The sequence below is a fragment of the Scyliorhinus canicula genome, chromosome 5 (assembly GCF_902713615.1).
Source record: "Scyliorhinus canicula chromosome 5, sScyCan1.1, whole genome shotgun sequence".
NCBI lineage: Eukaryota > Metazoa > Chordata > Chondrichthyes > Carcharhiniformes > Scyliorhinidae > Scyliorhinus > Scyliorhinus canicula.
In genome coordinates, this window is record NC_052150.1 from 32,631,486 (window position 1) to 32,651,808 (window position 20,323).

The window sequence follows — 20,323 nt, forward strand, 5'->3', positions numbered from 1 at the left end:
TCGTTGCAGGCATGCAACACTTGGCAATTCGCCAGAGGTTGCTAGAGAAGGACACCTTGTGCCTCGCTGAGGCACGGACCCTCGCATCCTCCCTGGAGGTGGCCGACCGAAACGCCCGCGCATATGCCCCCGGCAGCACGGCAGCCCCTTGGGCAATGTGGCATGCAAACCCCTTGTCCCCCGCTGACTCCGCCCCCCTCCCAGGCCTGCGCTGCGTGGCGCCCCGATAAGCTCACGGGGGCCCGCTGTTATTTCTGTGGCCTAGCAAAGCACCCCCGCCCGTGCTGTCCGGCCCACTCTGCAGTGTGTAAAAGCTGCGGGAAGAAAGGTCATTACTCGGTGGCCTGTCAGTCAAAGTCGGTCGCTGCTGTCCCGCGCAGCGACCGCGGATCGCCCCCCCGCGCTCCCCCAGGGCCCCGCCCGGCACACAGGCCCCCCTACCGCCGCTCCCAGCCACCATGAGTGACCCACGGACTTCTCTGCCCCTGGCTCCAGCCCCCACGAGTGACCCACGGGCCCTTGACGCCACGTGTGGGTCCCGGGCTCCGCCATCCTGGGGCCCCGACCCCACGTGTGGGACCTGGGCGCCGCCATCTTGGGGCCCCGACTCCACGTGCGGGTCCTGGGCACCGCCATCTTGGGGACCCGACTCTGCGTGCGGCCGACGGGCGGCGCCATTTTGGATCTCTACGCCAAGACACAGATACTTCTCAATGGACACAAAACGAGCTGCCTACTAGACTCCGGGAGTACAGAAAGTTTTGTCCACCTCGATACGGTAAGACGCTGCGCGCTCCCCGTTCACCCAGTCAAGCATAAGATAGCTCTAGCCTCAGGTTCGCACTCCGTCCACATCACTGGGTGCTGCGTAGCGGACCTCACGGTCCAAGGGAGAGTTTTTAAAAACTACAAACTCCTCGTCCTCCCCCGCCTCTGCACACCGGCACTCTTAGGACTGGATTTCCAGTGCAACCTGCAGAGCTTGACTTTCAAATTCGGCGGCCCTATTCCCCCCCTTACTGTCTGCAGCCTCACGTCCCTCAAAGTGGACCCCCCTTCCTTATTTGCGAACCTCAACCCGGATTGCAAACCAGTCGCCACTAGGAGCAGACGAGACAGTGCCCAGGACCAGACCTTCATCAGGTCCGAGGTCCAGAGGCTATTGAAGGAAGGAGTCATCGAGGCCAGCAACAGTCCCTGGCGAGCCCAAGTGCTGGTAGTTCGGACTGGGGAGAAAAACCGAATGGTCATTGAGTACAGTCAGACCATCAACAGGTTTACGCAGCTGGACGCGTATCCTCTCCCCCGTATCTCCGACCTGGTTAACAGGATCGCGAAGTACAAAGTCTTCTCCACGGTGGATCTTAAGTCCGCCTATCACCAGCTTCCCATCCGCGCGAGTGACTGCAAGTACACCGCGTTCGAGGCAGATGGGCGCCTCTATCATTTTCTTCGGGTTCCATTCGGTGTCACAAATGGAGTCTCGGTCTTCCAACAGGAGGTGGACCAAATGGTTGACCAATACAACTTACGGGCGACATTTCCGTATCTTGATAATGTCACCATCTGCGGCCACGACCAGCAGGATCACGACACCAACCTCCAAAAACTCCTCCGTACCGCAAAACTCATTAACCTCACTTAGAATAAGGATAAGTGCGTGTTTAGCACTGACCGTCTAGCCATCCTCGTCTACACAGTGCGTAACGGAGTGATAGGCCCCGATCCCGAACGCATGCGCCCCCTGATGGAACTCCCTCTCCCCAACTCCCTCAAATCCCTCAAACGCTGTCTGGGCTTCTTTTCCTATTACACCCAGTGGGTCCCGAATTATGCTGACAAAGCCCGCCCCCTCATCCAATCGAATACTTTTCCACTGTTGATGGAGGCCCGCCAGGCCTTTAGCCGCATCAAAGCGGATATCGCAAAGGCCACGATGCATGCTATCGATGAGTCCCTCCCATTCCAGGTCGAGAGCGACGCGTCTGATGTAGCTCTGGCGGCCACCCTGAACCAAGCGGGCAGACCCGTGGCCTTCTTCTCCCGGACCCTCCACGCTTCCGAACTCTGCCATTCCTCGGTGGGAAAGGAGGCACAGGCCATAGTTGAAGCTGTGCGATACTGGAGGCACTATCTGGCCGGCAGGAGGTTCACCCTCCTCAGACCAGCGGTCAGTGGCTTTTATGTTTGATAATGCACAGAGGGGCAAGATCAAGAACGACAAGATCTTGCGGTGGCGGATAGAGTTGTCCACGTACAACTACGATATCTTGTATCATCCTGGGAAGCTCAACGAGCCTCCTGATGCCCTGTCCCGCGGTACCTGCGCCAGCGTGCAGATTGACCGCCTCCGCGCCCTTCATGCAGACCTCTGCCATCCAGGGGTAACCCGCTTCTACCACTTTATCAAGAGCTGCAACCTGCCCTACTCCATCGAGGAGTTCAGGACCATGATCAGAGACTGCCACATTTGCGCAGAGTGCAAACCGCACTTTTGCCGCCCCGAGCAAGCGCATTTAGTACAGGCGTCTCGCCCTTTTGAACGTCTTAGGGTCTTCAAGGGCCACCTCCCCTCCAACAATCGCAACACCTACTTCTTAAGCGTGATTGACGAGTACTCCCGCTTCCCTTTCGCCATGTCCTACCCTGACATGACCACAACAACCGTCATCAAGGCCCTCCTCTCCATTTTCTCCCTGTTCGGTTACCCCGCGTACATCCACAGCGACCGGGGGTCCTCTTTTATGAGCGATAAACTGCATCAATTCCTACTCAGCAGGGGCATCGCCTCTAGCAGGACGACCAGTTATAACCCTCGTGGTAACGGGCAGGTCGAGCGGGAGAATGGCACAGTCTGGAAGACCGTCCTACTGGCCCTACGGTCCAGAGATCTCCCTATCTCCCACTGGCAAGAAGTCATCCCCGACGCCCTCCATTCAATTCGGTCTCTCCTCTGCACTACCACAAACCAAACACCTCACGAACGGCTTCTTGTTTTCCCGAGGAAGCTGTCCGTAGGATCCCCACTCCCGACCTGGCTGGCCGCCCCCAGGCCCATCCTGCTCCGGAAGCATGTGCGGGTGCACACGTCCGACCCGTTGGTTGAACGAGTCCAGTTACTGCACGCTAACCTGCAGTACGCGTACGTGGAGTATCCCGACGGTCGGCAGGACACAGTCTCCCTTCGAGAACTGGCACCCGCGTCGTGCGGCCTCAACCCCCCACACCAACGCCCTCCTCCCAGTCCTCATTCCCCCGGCGCCCCCGCAACCCAGCGCACAGGAACCCGCTCCCCCAGCCAGAGTTTCACTGGCACCGACCAGGGGTACGGACACAGGATCACAACCGCCGCTCCCGGAGTCAAGGACGGCCATCGGCCCGACGTCACCGGCACCGCTGCGACGGTCCAGCAGAACATCGAGGGCGCCCGACAGACTGATCAGGTCGATCTGATGTTTCCACTGGACATTTATCGGACTCCTCGTGTCATTCAGAGTTCCAATGTACATGTTGCACATTGTTTAGCTCTCTTTTTACTTGTATACTGTTCATTGTTTTTCACAATCGTCGCGAGCCAGTGGGCAGCCACCAATTACCTTGATACACCTCACAAGCTCTAGTCATATCACCAGTCCTACAGCCCCCCCCACCTTCCTACTCCCGCCCCCCCGGCTTCTTTCTCCACAAGGGGTGAATGTGGTGATATGACTAGGAGGTTTACGGTACCTATCTGCCATTGGTGCAGAACACTCACTGCCCATTGGCTCAGGCCGGTCATGTGCCTCTCGGCTGGTTGGTTGAGACTAGTCATGTGACTGCTCACCGATTGGTCGGGAGGCAAGTAGACCCGCCTAAGAGGCGGGGTATAAGAACCCGTAGGACCCGGCAGTCGGCCTTTCTCTGCAAGTCGACTGCCGGGCACACAACTAGTTGATTAAAGCCTAATGTTTGGATCTTCATCTCGACTCGTGTCCAATAGATACATCAGATAGATAGATGGAAGATAGAAGATAGACAGGGTAGATAGAGAGAAACTATTCCCGCTCAGAAATGGATGAAGAATGAGAGGGCGCATATTTAAAGGGATTTGCAAAAGCAAATGTGATGTAAGAAAAAACTTTTTCACACAGTGAGTGGTTCGGGTCTGGAATGCACTGCCTGGAAGTGTGGTGGAGGCAGGTTCAATTGAGGCATTCAAGAGGGCATTGGATAATTATTTGAACAGAAACAATGCACAGGGGTATGGAGAAACGGCAGGGGAATGGCACATTGACATGATGCCCGTTGGAGAGCTGGCGCAGACATAAGGGCCAAATGGCCTCCTGCGCTGTAACAGTTCTGTGATTCCATGAACTAACAAAGAAGTTAAAAATCTTGAAGGGGTGATGGGAACAGACTGTTTTCAATGGTTGAGTGGCCTTGATTTAAAAGGAATTGATAAATAAACATGTCAGGGATTGAGCACATGGGATAGGAAAAGCTTTCTGTGAAGTTAGTGGCTGATTTGGCTTGAATCCTCTGTGTTGTCAGCTGCCTAGGCCCTGGGGTCCAGAATTCCCTCCACCACCTCTCCTCCTTTAAGATACTCCTCTCTAACCAAGCATTTGGTCACTTCTCATAATATCTCCTTCTTTCACTTAGTGTCATTTTCTGTCTGCTTACATTCCTATGAATGCCGTGTGACATGTTACTGCATAAAAGGCAGTATATAAATTTAAGTTGTTGAAGCAGGGCATTGTCGACCTTTAAAAAAAGATGATCCAGGTGATTAAAGGAAAAGAGATGTGGGAACTCCTGATTGTTGTTAATGTCGAGGGTAAACACTTACATGGACTAACTGGGCTGAATAATGTTTGCATTTGTTAAAAATCTCTGTTTGCATCTATGTCTAATGAAATTGTTGAACTAAACTTGTTGTGATATAATTACTTTCTCCTGCCAGTCACTTGGAGAGGTTCCAATTACAGTACGGCAAGTTTACATAAGCAATTTCCATAATAGTAAGTTGGCTGGAAGAGCAGGCTGGAAGGTTTTTTAAGATTATTGTATGGATGTATCTTCACGGGTGGAACTTTCTCGCTCTTTGTGTAAGTGACAGCTCAGGTAGGGAAAGCAGAGTGTACCCCTCTAGTTGCACTGCTGACTTTTCACGCTATATTTTTAAGCACAAAATTGTCAAGGAGGTGGGTCCCGCTTGAGCACGCACCACCAGCAACCTTAACTCTTGGATATATTGGAACGGCATTCAAAAATATGACTGAACGATAAAAATAGATAAACGTACCCCCCAACGGAATCTGCCAACTCCACTCGGCATCTGCCCCGCAGATCCCCTCTGTTAATGCCCCATGCCAGTGCTCCCTGACGGACCCCCCCACGCCATTATCTCAGCTACCTCATTCAAGGCTAAACAGCAACAACAGCTTGTATTTTGCCTTTAACATAATAAATTTCCGCAAGAGCCTCACAGGAGTCTCTTATAGCAAAATATGGCACTGAGAAAGAAGGAGATATTAGGGCAGATAAGCTTGGTTAAAGAGGGAGCCTCGCAACTGTCTTCTTTGGCATATTCCTAGGCCTTTGCATATTAGTGATCAAAACTGGATGAAGTAGTTTGCCTTGTGTTCCTCCCTATCTCTGTAATCTCCTCCAAAAATCACCGAGATATCTGTGCTGCTCTAATTCTGGCCTCACGTTGCTCAGCCATTGGTGGGTGTGCCTCAGTTGCCTTGGCTTAAAGCTTTGGAATTCCCTTTGATAGATATCCAAACCTTTTTTTCTTCCTTTAAGATACTGCTTATGGCCCGTCTCTTAGTGTTTCCCCTAGCTGAGGTACAGATCTGCAAAGATCTATTAATTGAATTGAGAGCAAAACAGAAATAATTAAGCTAGTCTTTTCAGAGACATGGGATGGAATTTACTGGACATTCACACCAGCGGGATATTTCGGCCCCTTCGACGGCGCACGGGTATCCAGGCAATGAGGGCTGCAGTCAATGAGAAATCCTGTTGACAACTGCGGGACCAGAAAATCCCGCTTGTGACTGCCTCTGCACCGAAAAACACGTGGCCGGTTTCCCGGTAAATCCCGCCCATTATTGCAAAGTGACCATGGCTGGAATCTGAATATTCAAGGATGTTTGACATTTTGACAGATGTTTTGAAAGCAAGGAAGGAAAAGACGGTGGGGTAACTCTGCTGCGAATAAAAGATGAGATCAGTACGAAATTATCTTTTTTTTTATTCATTTACATGATGTGGGCATCGCTGGCTGGGCCAGCATTTATTGCCCATCCCTACCTGCCCTCCATTTCAGAGGAGTCAACCACATTGCCGTGAGCCTGGAATCACCTGTAGGCCAGACCAGCTTAGGATGGCAGATTGCCTTCCCGAAAGGATGTTAGTGAACCAGGTGGGTTTAATACGACAATCGACAATGGTTTCATGGTCATCTTCAGACTTTTAATTCCAGATTTTGTGTTGAATTCAAATGTCACCACCTGCCATGGTGGGATTTGATCCGGGTCCCCAGATCTTGCCTTTTGTCTCTGGATTACTCCTCCAGTGATAATACCACTACACCGCTTCTTGGTCCCGGTTCTTGGATCAGAGATCAAGATGTAGAATCAGTTTGAATGGAGATAACAAATAGCAAAGAAAAGACAGGAGGGGGACTAATTCAAACAACCTTGATTTCTCCTCTCACTACCTGTCTATGATGTGGAGATGCCGGCACTGGACTGGGGTGAGCACAGTAAGACGTCTTACAACACCAGGTTAAAGTCCAACATGTTTGTTTCAAACACTAGCTTTCGGAGCACTGCTCCTTCCTCAGGTGAATGAAAAGGTATGTTCCAGAAACATATATATGGACAAATTCAAAGATGCCAGACAATGCTTAGAATGTGAGCATTTGCAGGTAATCAAGTCTCTATCGATCCAGAGATAGGGGTAACCCGAGGTTAAAGAGGTGTGAATTGTCTCAAGCCAGGATAGTTGGTAGGATTTCGCAAGCCCAGGCCAGATGGTGGGGGATGAATGTAATGTGACATGAATCCCAGGTCCCAGTTGAGGCCATACTCATATGTGTGGTACTTGGCTATAAGTTTCTGCTCGGCGATTCTCCGTTGTCGCATGTCCTGAAGGCCACCTTGGAGAATGCTTACCCGGAGATCAGAGGCTGAATGCCCTTGACTGCTGAAGTGTTCCGTGACTGGAAGGGAACATTCCTGCCTGGCGATTGTCGCGCGATGTCCGTTCATTCGTTGTCGCAGCGTCTGCATGGTCTCGCCAATGTACCACACTTCTGGACATCCTTTCCTGCAGCGTATGAGGTAGACAACGTTGGCCGAGTCGCACGAGTATGTACCGCGTACCTGGTGGGTGGTGTTCTCATGTGTAATGGTGGTATCCATGTCGATGATCTGGTACGTCTTGCAGAGATTGCCATGGCAGGGTTGTGTGGTGCCATGGTCGCTGTTCTGAAGGCTGGGTAGTTTGCTGCAAACAATGCTTTGTTTGAGGTTGCGCGGTTGTTTGAAGGCAAGTAGTGGGGGTGTGGGGATGACCTTGACTAGATGTTCATCTTCATCAATGATGTGTTGAAGGCTGCGAAGCAGATGTCGTAGTTTCTCCACTCCGGGAAAGTACTGGGCGACGAAGGGTACTCTGTTGGTTGTGTCCCGTGTTTGTCTTCTGAGGAGGTCGGTGCGGTTTTTTGCTGTGGCGGGTTGGAACTGTCGATTGATGAGTCGAGCACCATATCCCATTCGTACGAGGGCATCTTTCAGCGTCTGTAGATGTCTGTTACGCTCCTCCTCGTCTGAGCAGATCCTGTGTATACGGAGGGCTTGTCCATAGGGGATGGCTTCTTTAATGTGTTTAGCGTGGAAGCTGGAGAAGTGGAGCATCATGAGGTTATCCGTGAGCTTGCGGTAAAGCAAAGTGCTGAGTGACCGCCCTTATGGAGATGAGTGTGTCTAAGAATGTAACTGATTTTGGAGAGTAGTGATGCGATGGAACTTATTGATGTCATTGTGTAGTCGTTTCAGTGATTCTTCGCCATGGGTCCAAAGGAAAAAAATGTCATCAATGTATCTGGTGTATAATGTCGGTTGAAGTTCCTGTGCAGTGAGGAGGTCTTGTTCAAACATGTGCATGAAGATGTGGCATATTGAGGTGCGAATTTGGTCCCCATGGCTATTCCGTGCATCTGGATGAAGAACTTGTTGTCGAAGGTGAAGACGTTGTGATCCAGAATGAAGCGGATGAGTTGCAGAATTGCGTCTAGAGATTGGCAGTTGTCAGTGTTGAGGACTGAGGCTGTTGCAGCAATGCCGTCGTCATGCTGGTGTAGAGTGCCGAGACGTCCATTGTGACGAGGAATGTTCCTGGTTCAACTGGTCCATGGGTGCTGAGTTTCTGTAGGAAGTCCGTCGTGTCGCGACAGAAGCTGGGCGTACCTTGTCCCGTGTTTGTCTTCTGAGGAGGTCGGTACAGTTTTTTGCTGTGGCGCGTTGGAACTGTCGATCGATGAGTCGAGCGTCATATCCCGGTCGTACGAGGGCATCTTTCAGCGTCTGTAGCTAGTGTTTGAAACAAACCTGTTGACTTTAACCTGGTGTTGTAAGACTTCTTACTGTACCTGTCTATAAACAGAAGAAGGTTTTTGTTTTGATTTCCTCCCTTTATAAGTGGTGGCATATTTTCCCCAATCCTTCAGTTTGGAGTGCCCCAATCCTCTATGAATAACCCCATTAGCAAACTCGAGATAAGGGAAAATAAGAGTGTTGGTTAATTTTGCACGGGAATATTTTTTTTCAACATCCGCCCCTCTTCCCACTCACGTATTAAAAGAGGGATTTGGTACAGGACAAGATCATGATAATAAGATTTATGGTTTTGCCTGAGTCTGGAGTCCAGAATCAAAAGTGCAATGGTGTATTCCTTCAGAGGGTAATAGCCTTATTGTTGCAGGGTGATTCGTCTTTCCAGAAGTGAGGACTTTGACAATGGGCAAGGCACAAATAAAGAAGTTCCATTACTCCTGTAGTTCACAGTGTAGATGAAGACCTGGCATTTTACCTGAATAGAGTTCTTTTTGCTGCTACCTGCAAAATGGTAACATGGTAAACAGAGACAGGCTGCTTGACTGGAATCCTGTTTCTCTTCCGAGGTCAAACAGTGACAGTTCAATTCTCAGATATGTGACAGGGCAGTTTTGGGATGAGTGTTTCAGCCAACATGTCCCCTGGTTGAAACCCATCATGTTTTGGAGCAGGTGACAATGGTTCATTATCACCACATTGTTGGTTAGGTGTCAGAAGTATATGCATTTGCTCATAGCTGGCTGGACTTGGCTAGAATGATTTTACGATGCAAGGAGTATTACATGCTGGAGAGTGTGTGGTGTTTGTTTTCAAACTGCTCAGAAAACTCCAGAGCCAGTGTTGGTGCCCAATGTGGGACATCAATTGATGACATAGACAAATATTGATACACACGGCCAGTTGAATTAATACAATTTTATTATTTCTCTCAGACTTCAGTCATGCATTTACTTAAACAGTTACATAGGTTTCAAGACTCGTGAACAAAAATACTACCTGCCAGAGAGAACTTGGCCAGGCTCGCTATGGAGGGTGTGTGTTTGTGAGCCTGCAAACTCAGGTCCCATTGATCCTGGAGTTATCGTCCTTTAATCTCTTAAAGCTGCAGCTTTTTTGTAAGGTTGAAGTTAAACAATCCTGATATATATAGGCATCATTTGTCCTTGAGAGTGCCTTGTTTTCGCTGTTCCAAAACAAAGTATTATCAGCAAAATGTCCAGTTGTAAGTTGTAACGTAAAGTTGCCCTGCTGACGGATATATATATATATTTCTTCTTGTCTCCTGGCCAGTACAGAGGTCACTGGTGGGAGTAGTTTATAGGCTTCTTGACAGCTGCTTAAATTTTGTTTTTAAAAATTCATTTACGGGTTGTGGGCATTGCTGGTTCGGCCAGCATTTATTGCCCATCTCTAGTTGCCCCAGAAGGTGGTGGTGGCGAGCTACCTTCTTGAACCTCTTCAGTCCATGTGGTGTAGGTACACCTACTGTGCTATTTGGGTGGGAGTTTCAGGATTTTGTCTCAGACAGTGAAGAGGTGGTGATATATATCCAAATCAGGGTGGTGAGTGACTTGGAGGGGAAACTCCAGGTGGTGATGATCCCTGGTGTCTGCTTCTCTTGTCCTTCTAGGTGGTAACAGTCGTGGGTTTGGAAGGTGCACTCTAAGGAAGCTTGGCGAGCTCCTGCAGTGCACCTTGTAGATGGTACACACCGCTGCCACTGTTCATTGGTGGTGGAGGGTTTGAATGTATGTGGAAGGGGGAGCAATCAATTGGGCTGCTTTGTTCCGACCATTGCAAAGCCATCAGGAATGCCAACAGACAATACCAGACAAAGCTAGAGTCACAGACTGACAACACAGACTCTCGCCGGTTGTGGAAAGGCTTAAACATCATAACAGGCTACAAAGCAAAGCCGAGTAGACTCTTTGGCACCCTCCCCGATGAACTCAATGCATTTCAAGCTCGTTTCGAGCAGGAAATCATCAAACCAGTGTCAACTGGCTCAGCAGCCTCAGACATATCCATACCTACTGTCACAGCTTCCAAAGTCAGATCAGCCTTCTTGAAAGTGAACCCACGGAAAGTGACGGGCACTGATTGAGTTCCTGGATGTGCACTCAGATCCTGCACGGACCAATTGGCGGGTTTATTCGCGGGCATCTTCAACCTCTCCCTACTCCGTCCCGAGATTCCCACTTGCTTCAAGAAGACCACCATCATACCGGTGCCAAAGAAGAACCAGGCAACATGCCGCAACAACTACCATCTGGTGGCCCTGACATCTATCAGTATGAAGTACATCGAGAGGTTGGTCATGAGACACATCAATTCCATACTCCCAGAATGCCTTGATCCGCTGCAATTCGCATGCTGCCACAACTGGTCCACAACAGGCGCTATCTCCCTGGCCCTACTCATCCCTGGAGCATCTCGACAACAAGAACCCCTATGTCAGACTCCTATTTATTGACTACAGCTCTGCCTTCAACACCATAATCCCAGCCAAGCTCCAAAACCTAGGTCTTGCCTCCACCCTCTGCAACTGGATCCTCGACTTCCTGACTCATAGACCACAATCAGTAAGGATAAGCAACAACACGTCCTACGCGATAGTCCTCAATACCGGGACCCCACCCCATACTTAGCCCCTTACTATACTACCTGTACACACATGACTGTGTGGCAAAGGCTGGGTCTAACTCCATCTACAAGTTTCCTAATCACACGACCGTAGTGGGTCGGATCTCGAACAACGATGAGTCAGAGTACAACAGGGAGATAGTGAACCTAGTAGCGTAGTGTAATGACAACAATCTCTCCCTCAACGTCAGCAAAACCAAGGAGCTGGTCATTGACTTCAGGAAGCAAAGTATTGGACACACCCCTGTCTGCATCAATGGTGTCGAGGTGGAGATGGTTGACAGCTTCAAATTCCTAGGTGTGCACATCACCAACAATCTGTCCTGGTCCACCCACCTCGACACTATGACCAAGAAAGCACAACAGCACCTATACTTCCTCAGGAAACAAAGGAAATTTAGCATGCCCACATTGACTCTTACCAAGGAGATATTTCATAACTCTCAAAAAATATATATTCCTCAAAGAAGAAAGACTCCACGAGGAGGAAGTAACATCTGTGGTTAGCTAAAGATGTTCAGGATGGTTTCAGATTGACAGAAAGGACATTCAATGTTGCAAAGATTCGTGGTAACCCAAAAGTGGTAACCCAGAAGATTGGAAACATTTTAGAAACCAACTAAGGATTACTAAAAAAAAATAGTGATGGGGAAATTCGAGTACGAAAGAAAATCAACAAGAATTATGAGGACAGGCAGTGAAACGTTCTACAAGAGTATAAAATGAAAAAGAGTGACTAAAGTGATTGTTGGTTCCTGAGAGGGTGAGTAGAGGGAAATAGTAATAGGAAAAGAAGGAAATGACAGAGGGCTTGAACAAGTGTTTTGTATTTGTCTTCACAGCAGAAGGTACATAAGACATCCCAAGAATAGTAGAAAATCAAGAGGGAAAGGGAAGGAGGAAATTAAAACAATCTGATCACTCGTGAAAAGTCACTTGGATAGGTAATGGGACAAAGGCTGACAAGACTCCTGGACCTGGGCCTCCATCCCAGGGTCTTAAATTGCGTGGTTGCAGAGATAATGGATGCATTGGCTGTTATCTTCCAAAACTTCCTAGATTCTGGAAAGGTTCCAATGGATTGAAAAACCACGAAGGTATTAAGTTGATTTAAGAAAGGGGGTAGGGAGAATGCAGGAAACTATAGCCTATTGCTTCTCATTGGGAAAATGCCAGAATTCATTGTTATGGAGATAGTAGCTGACATTTAAGTTCCAAGTCTATTAATGCACCCAATATTTTTCACTTATCTTCAATACTGCCACATAATTCTTGTGTGTAACGTAACAACTGAAAAAACACAACAAGTCCAGCAAAATTTGGAAGTAGTGATGTTGGGTTTATATAGAGCTGTTAGAAAGGCTGTAAACTAGAAAGTAATGGGCTCAGATCTTCTGATTAAATTAGCATCAAACTTTCAAATGTTTGGCCGGCACGGTGGCGCAGTTGTTAGCACTGCTGCCTGCGGCGCTGAGAACCCGGGTTCGATCCCGGCCCCGAATCACTGTCCGTGTAGAGGTTGCACATTCTCCCCATGGCAGCATGTGTTTTACACCCACAAACCAAAGATGTGCAGGTTAGGTGGGTTGGCCACGCTAAATTGCCTCTTAATTTAAAAAAACTTTCAAATGTTCACCGCTGTTGAGCATCGAAACCCATACGAAGTCTTGATGTGTGCACGTGCACTGTACTTCAACAGGAATTTCTGACAGGTAGCATTAGGTAGTCCGGGCTCCTTTGTCACCTTCATTGTTGACACTACCATTGTAGACTTTGGCTAAAGGCCCTGAATCTGCCGAGAAATGTCCTGCAGGATTTGCGCACTGTTTATCACAGGCAAAGGACCTAGGTTGAAAGTCATAAGAGTGTGTTACAAGAGATTTACAGTACAGAAAGGGGCCCTTCTGCCCATTAAACACCTATCTATTATAATCCCATTTTCCATCACATGGTCCGTAGCCTTTCATGCTATGCCATTTTAAGTGCTCATCTAAATGTTCCTGCCTCTACCACCCTTTCAGGCAGTGAGAGCCAGACTCTCACCACCATCAAATCCTCTGTTTTTTTCTCAAATCCTCTCAATCTCCTGCTCCTTACCTTAAAACTATGTTTGCTGGTTATTGACTCTTCAACTAAAGGGAAAGGTATCATCCTGGACACCCTATCTATCCATGTCCCTCTAATTGCCGAGCTGAGTGCAGATCAGGAAACTCTTAAAAAGCTTGATGCTATCCAGGGTCTTAAACATTCACTCCCTCCACCACCAGTGCTCATTGGCGGCAGTGTGTGCAAGATCCACAAGATGCAAAGCAGCAACCTGCCAAGGCTCCTTCAACAGCATCTTCCAAGCCCTCAAAGGACAAGTGCAGTGGACACACGGGACCATCAACACCTGCAAGCTCCCCTCCAAACCACCCACCATCCCGACCTGGAAATATATTGGCCGTTCCCACACTGCCACTGGGCTGAAATCCCAGAACAACCTCCTCACTGCACCGCGGGTGCATCCACGCCACATGGACTGCAACGGTTCAAGGCAGCGTCTCCTTCTCAAAGACAGTGAGCAATGGATATCCAGCCCCTGTCCTTTGAAAGAGTAGTCATTGTGACATTAACATAAATGTAAAGAACTGCAAAGGTTAATGTAATGTCTAAATCAACCAATAGGGGGAGCTAGAAGTACAACTGCATACGGCATAATGTCTTGTGGGGAGAGGTTGAGGAGAAAGCCAGAGAACCGACTGAAGGAAAGATCATGTGAGTAAGAGAAGATCATAGTTAATGTAATAGCGTAGAGATTAGTAGTAGATGAGTGTGGATTATGTTTATTATCAACTCTGTATTATATAAGAGTAAGTGTCAAATCCAATTAAGTAGTGTTAATAAATTTATAGCTTTGTTCAATTTAAAAGCTATTTGTGAGCTTTGTGAACATTATGCCAACCATCCTGAATTTAGCAACACAAACACCACAGTCACGAAAGTGATAAATAGCAGAACCATAACAGGAGGATCCCAACATATATTTTAGAATAAACTTGCTGAACAATTAACACTCCCTGTCCCTCTCCAATACCCCGCCCATCCCCCACATGCTACCCCTCCAACCTCCACCCCATGTACTCCACCCCTTCACCCCATATTCTACCCCTCCATGTCCCTCAACCCCACAAACCACCCAACCTGTAAACAGCCCTTGTCCCTAATTGCTAATCCTTTTTAAATTCATTAATTAATTACATTTAATTGAATCAAATAATTCTGAGCCCTATTGTATTTGGGACCAGCTGTGCCCTCTTATATTCCATTGACTAAACAAATGAGTTTAAAAATAGCAATGCACTCAGAGACCATATGGACCTGACCACTTCTTTTATCAGAATAACTTTTTTAATTTAATTCAAAACTTTCCACGGTATCATACATAAAATTAAGGCTGTGCAAGATCGTAAAAGTAATTAAAATTCTTTAAAAGATGGGAAATTTTTTAAAATATTAAGAACTTTGAAAAACACTCAACTGAAGACAGAAAAGCTTCTCGATCTCAAGGGGCCTTCCTTCCACATATGGGCCGGGATTATCCTCGACCCGTCGGGACGGGGGGTCCCGGCGGGATGGAGTGGCGTGAACCACTCCGGCGTCGGGTCACCCCAAAGGTGCGGATTTCTCCGCACCTTTAGGGGCCAAGCCCTAACCTTGAGGGGCTAGGCCCGCGCCGGAGTGGTTGGCGCCCCGCCGGCCGGCGGGAAAGGCCTTTGGCGCCACGCCAGCCGGGGCTGAAGGGACTTCGCTGGCCGGCGGAAGTCTGCGCATGCACCAGAGCGTCAGCGTCCGCCATCGTGAAGACTATGGTGAACGTGGAAGGAAAAGAGTGCCCCCACGGCACAGTTCCGCCCGCCGATCGGTGGGCCCTGATCGTGGGCCAGGAGCAGCAGGACTTTGGCCCATCGTGGTCCGGAGAATCGCCGGGGGTGGGGAGGGGGGTGGGGGGGGGGGGGGGGGTGGGGGGGGGGGGGGGGGGGGTTGGGGGGGGGGTGGGGGGGGGGGGGGGGGTTGGGGGGGGGTTGGGGGGGGTGGGGTGGGGGGGGGGGTTGGGGGGGGGTAGGGGGGGGGCGCCGACCGGCGCGGTGTGATTCCTGCCCCCGCCGAATCTCTGGTGCCGGAGACTTCGGGAGACGGCGGGGGTGGGATTCACACCGGCCCCGGCGATTCTGCGATCCGGCGGGGTTCGGAGAATCCCGCGGATCTCAAAGGTTGTGAGTTCCACTATAGATGTCAATGTTAGAAATACAGGTCCCTTTAAGACATACCCAGGTGGATAGATACTAACCTCCGACTGTCAGAATGCTTCACTTAGAAGAATGCCTGTGAGAGAGAGCAGGTGATGCTCTATGAAACTTGCATTTAAGAGTTGGATTTATTCCTAGTGGGGAGGCTTCTGGATCGGGAGAAGATCCAAAAGGGAGCAGAAGAACGAATGTTTGTGCTGAACTATTGTGTCACAATAATAATGTTGTGACTATCAGAAGCCCCCTGCAGCCTACTTGGATGAACAGATATTGTCCTGTTTGCCGTGGTGGAGAGGCTTGAACCTTCCGTTGATCCCGAGAGCAATGCTGGCGGGAATCTTAAACTCCTGGCAGGATCATCCATGATGGTAAGGTCAGAGGTGACGAACCAGACAAAATGCAATCCAAATCAAGTCCTCAACGGCGGATCAGGCGGAAGATACTCGTATGGTATCAACTGCTGTGACGGCGGATGAAGGCTGCAGATGTCGGGAGATCCCCAGATGTCGAGGTTCCTTCACCACTGGAACAGGGCCTACCCTCTGTCAAGGACCATGTGTCTGCTGATGTGCAACAGCACATGTTAAAAGATGTCCCGCACCAGGCGGGAGGAATCCAATACATACCCCCACACAGGTAAGTCCTGTGGTGATCAGCTAGAGTTGACGGGGACAGGACTGTGAGATTTGGAAGTCCCTGGGCGGGGTTCTCCAATCCCGCGGCAGAGCGTCCACACCGTTGTAAATGCCGTCGCATTTTACGACGGCATGAACGGGCCGCTCCCACATCTAATTCTGGCCCCTACAGGGGGTCAGCACGGCGCTGGAGCAGTGCGTGCCGCTCCAGCTGCAGATCCCGGTGCAAACTGTGTGCCGCGGAATCCGTGCATGCGCAGTGGCGCCGGCGCCAACACGCGCATGCACAGTGGCCTCCTTCAACGGGCCAGACCGATGCAACATGGCGCAGGGCTACAGGGGCCGGCGCATAGGAAAGGAAGCCCCCAGCCACAGAGGCCGGTCCGCCGATAGGTGGGTCCCGATTGTGGGTCAGGCCACATCGGAAGACCCCCCCCCCCCCCTACAAGCAATGAATGAGGAAGTGGAAATGTGGTCTTAGGTCACTTCTCCAGCCAAGAGGAACAAGGGGCCGATTCTCCCCCCCCTCCCCCCGGGCGGGGCTAGGAGCGTGGCCCCGTGCGTCACGGCGGCGCGACCTTGACGGCGGTCGTCAAGGCCGCACGTCAAGCATCACGCCGGCTGACGCAGCCGATGACGTCAGCCGCGCATGCGCAGGTTGGACAACGCCAACCCGCGCATGCGCAGTTTGCGTCTTTCTCCTCAGCCGCCCGGCAAGACGTGGTGGCTTGATCTTGCAGGGCGGCGGAGGGGAAAGAGTGCGTCTGTTTTGGACGCTGGCCCGAAGATCGGTGGGCACCGTTCGCGGGCCTGTCCCCTCCCGAGCACAGTCGTGGTGCTCCCGTGCCAATCGGGCCTCTAGATGCCCCAAACGGGCATCTGGCGCCTGTTTCACAACGGCAGCGAGCAGGTGTGTTTGCTGCTGTGTTGAAACGGGCGTGAAGGCCTGACCGCTCGGCCCATCGGCCCATCAGCCTCGGAGAATCGCCGCTCTCCGTAAAAAACGGCGAGCGGCGATTTGTGGCGTGGTTCAGGCATGGGGGGGGGGGGGGGGGAGAATAGCTGGAGGGCGTGAAAAATGTCGGGAGGCCCTCCCGCTATTCTCCCACCCGGCGTGGGGGGCGGAGAATCGCGCCCATGTGTCTTGGGCATTGTCTTTACCAGAAATCAAGTATTTTTGGATCTGAATATATCTGACTTAGATACCGAAGATGGATTGTGGATTCTACTGAAATTCATGGACAGAATTTAGAAAAAGATGCTCTGTAATCCCAGCAGCGCTACTATTGGCAACGGCCAGGACTGGGACCATAAGCAGTCCCCAAATTCTATGTCCCAGGGTAGGATTTTCTGCTTGCGCCTGTGGCGAGAATTGGCGTGGAAAAGTGTGAGGGTAGGGTATCTCTGATAATGGGGAGGGGAGGTGACGCACAAGGGAGGTGAGGCGTTTTATGATGAGGCCGGGGTGGGGGGTGGAGGGTGCATGATCGGTGATGGCCAGGGAACACCCAGAAGGGGAAGACCTTGTTGGGGGAGTCGCCTGATGTGGAAAGGGGGCCCTTGAAGGGGATGACCACCACCCCTCTTCCCCATCCCACCACCATTCCGGCCCGTGGCCTGAGCACAGTGACCGATCAACCTTCCCCCCCACTCTTGGATTCTTCCCATCGGCCTCAGAATTGGTGGGAAGAATCCCTTAAGCGGCCAATAATTGGAGCAAAGGTGGGTTGGCAGACCTATGCCTAGCCCACTGCATCTAACCTGACAGATATTTCAGGGGATTGGAGGGAATATCACCCAGGGAATTGTCTAAGGCCGCTGCCAGCAAAACTGCCAGGGCGGACAGTAATTGTCTGCCATGAACACAACATCTAGGCTGACACTCTGTGCAACACTACAAGAGTGTTGTTAAAATAAGGCCCCATCTTCCCTCCCAGATGGACATAAAATAACCCATCTGAAGAAGGGAGCTCTGCTCAATATTTATCCCTCAACTACCATCACTGAGATTGATGACCTGACGTATATGTCCTGTGTGCAAAACGGTGTCGCATTTCCTATGATACAACCGTGATTGCCCTTCAAAATAGAACGTAATTGGCTTTTGGACACCCTGAGGTCGTGCGAAATGTGGAGAAAATCTTTTTGGAGACTCCTGTGAAACCAAGTTCAAAAATATTGATTTTTGAAATACGACCTCCAGCCCCACTGTGCCAGATGGAGTGACGTGCAGTCCAACGTTATGCTTCGGTGCCAGAGGCATCAGATGGAATGTTGCATGTGTACAAGTTGCATATTTTGAACACTAGCGTCATAATATTCAGAATCAGTCATGACAGAAAAGGTGACTGATATTTACTTAAGTCAGGATATAGGTTAACAGGAGAACATTAGCAACGAATCGGTGTCATACACATTATATAACACATTAGCTTTAACGGAATGACAATGATGTTCAATGTGCAAGATTAGTTAGAGCTTGGCAAGACTAAGTACACAGACTATGCCGCAAGGTGTCACTGGTTCACTTTCAGTAATAAACCTGTCTCCTGGCTGATATTTGTATGAAAGCAGTAAACCTCTTTCCACAGGCTATACGTTTGCTGCAACATTTGTCTTCCCCTATGATGGTCCAGTTTGATCCCTGGGGCATTTCTCTAATGAGTAGTTGTCCGTGGCCATTTTCCTTCTTCTGTCTCCCTTTCCTGACCTTTACCTAACCTCACCAGCCACTGTTGGCTGTGATACTGCAATTTATCTGTTATACCCTGTTTCCTTACTCCATGTTTCAAAACTCATGCTATGAATTATCTGTTGTGGTACATCTTACAGTCTCCACGATTTTTTTACAAATTAAACCGGGGCTTCCCAAATTGGGGGTCAGGGGGGTGGGCAATTGGGGTTGTGAGCTCTGAAGCCATCAGTGGTGGCGGTGAAGTGGACGTTCAGGTTTGACAGTGCTGGGATCAACTGTGAAGTAAATGAGCACAATTTGTTTTGCCTCCTGGCATGGCCTAATCCAATGAGCTCAGAGGCCCCATCGCTGACACCAGCCGAGCCTGTAAGTTACTTAATTATTCTGCTCTGTGGTCAAAGCGAGAAAGGTCTGCAAAGCACTGCTTTAAACATTTGAACATCCAAAAATTTCCTGACCTATCTGGGTAGATGGTGGTTAGCATAAATGCTTCACAGCTCCAGGGTCCCAGGTTCGATTCCCGGCTGGGTCACTGTCTGTGTGGAGTCTGCACGTCCTCCCCCTGTGTGCGTGGGTTTCCTCCGGGTGCTCCGGTTTCCTCCCACAGTCCAAAGATGTGCGGGTTAGGTGGATTGGCCATGCTAAATTGCCCGTAGTGTCCTAATAAAAGTAAGGTGGGGGGGGTTGTTGGGTTACAGGTATAGGGTGGATACGTGGGTTTGAGTAGGGTGATCATGGCTCGGCACAACATTGAGGGCCGAAGGGCCTGTTCTGTGCTGTACTGTTCTATGTTCTATGTTCTATGTTCCTGATCTTTTCTGAGCATTCTAACATCTTATAAAACCTTGCAGTTTGGGAGAACTCTAAATGCCTTATCTGACTGCGGTAAATGCACATCAAGTGACCCGATCAATCAGTGATAAAATTCAGCTATGAGGAGCATTTTTCCAAGATATCATTGGGACACAACTTTAAAAAAAAGACTGTAACAGCCAGATTTTAATTATTTTTACAAAGCCTTGGTTTTAAATAATTTTATTCCACCTTTTTAATCTCCCTGTGTGTAATCAGCAGCGGATAATGTTGCACAGATAAGGTGTTCTCCTGCCTTGCAGTTCAAGGGCAAAAGAAAATGAATCTCCTCCCATTATTTTAACTGTACTTGCTCGTCACTGGGTTTACAGTGTCATCTGCAATCAGGCATTATATGCAAAGTAAAGAATTAACTTTGTAACACCATAATTTGAACATTGACCAAAGCTCTTAGATGTCAGGCACTGCTCAGTTGGTAGTGTCCTTGCCTTTGACTCAGACGGTTGTGGGTTCAAATTGCACTCCAGGGATCTAAGTATGAAATTTAGTCTGACACTTCTGGCCTTCATGTACTGGAAAGCAGATGTTAGCATCACTGCAGCTTGATCTTTGTTGATCCTTTGCTGGCTGGCTGTTCAC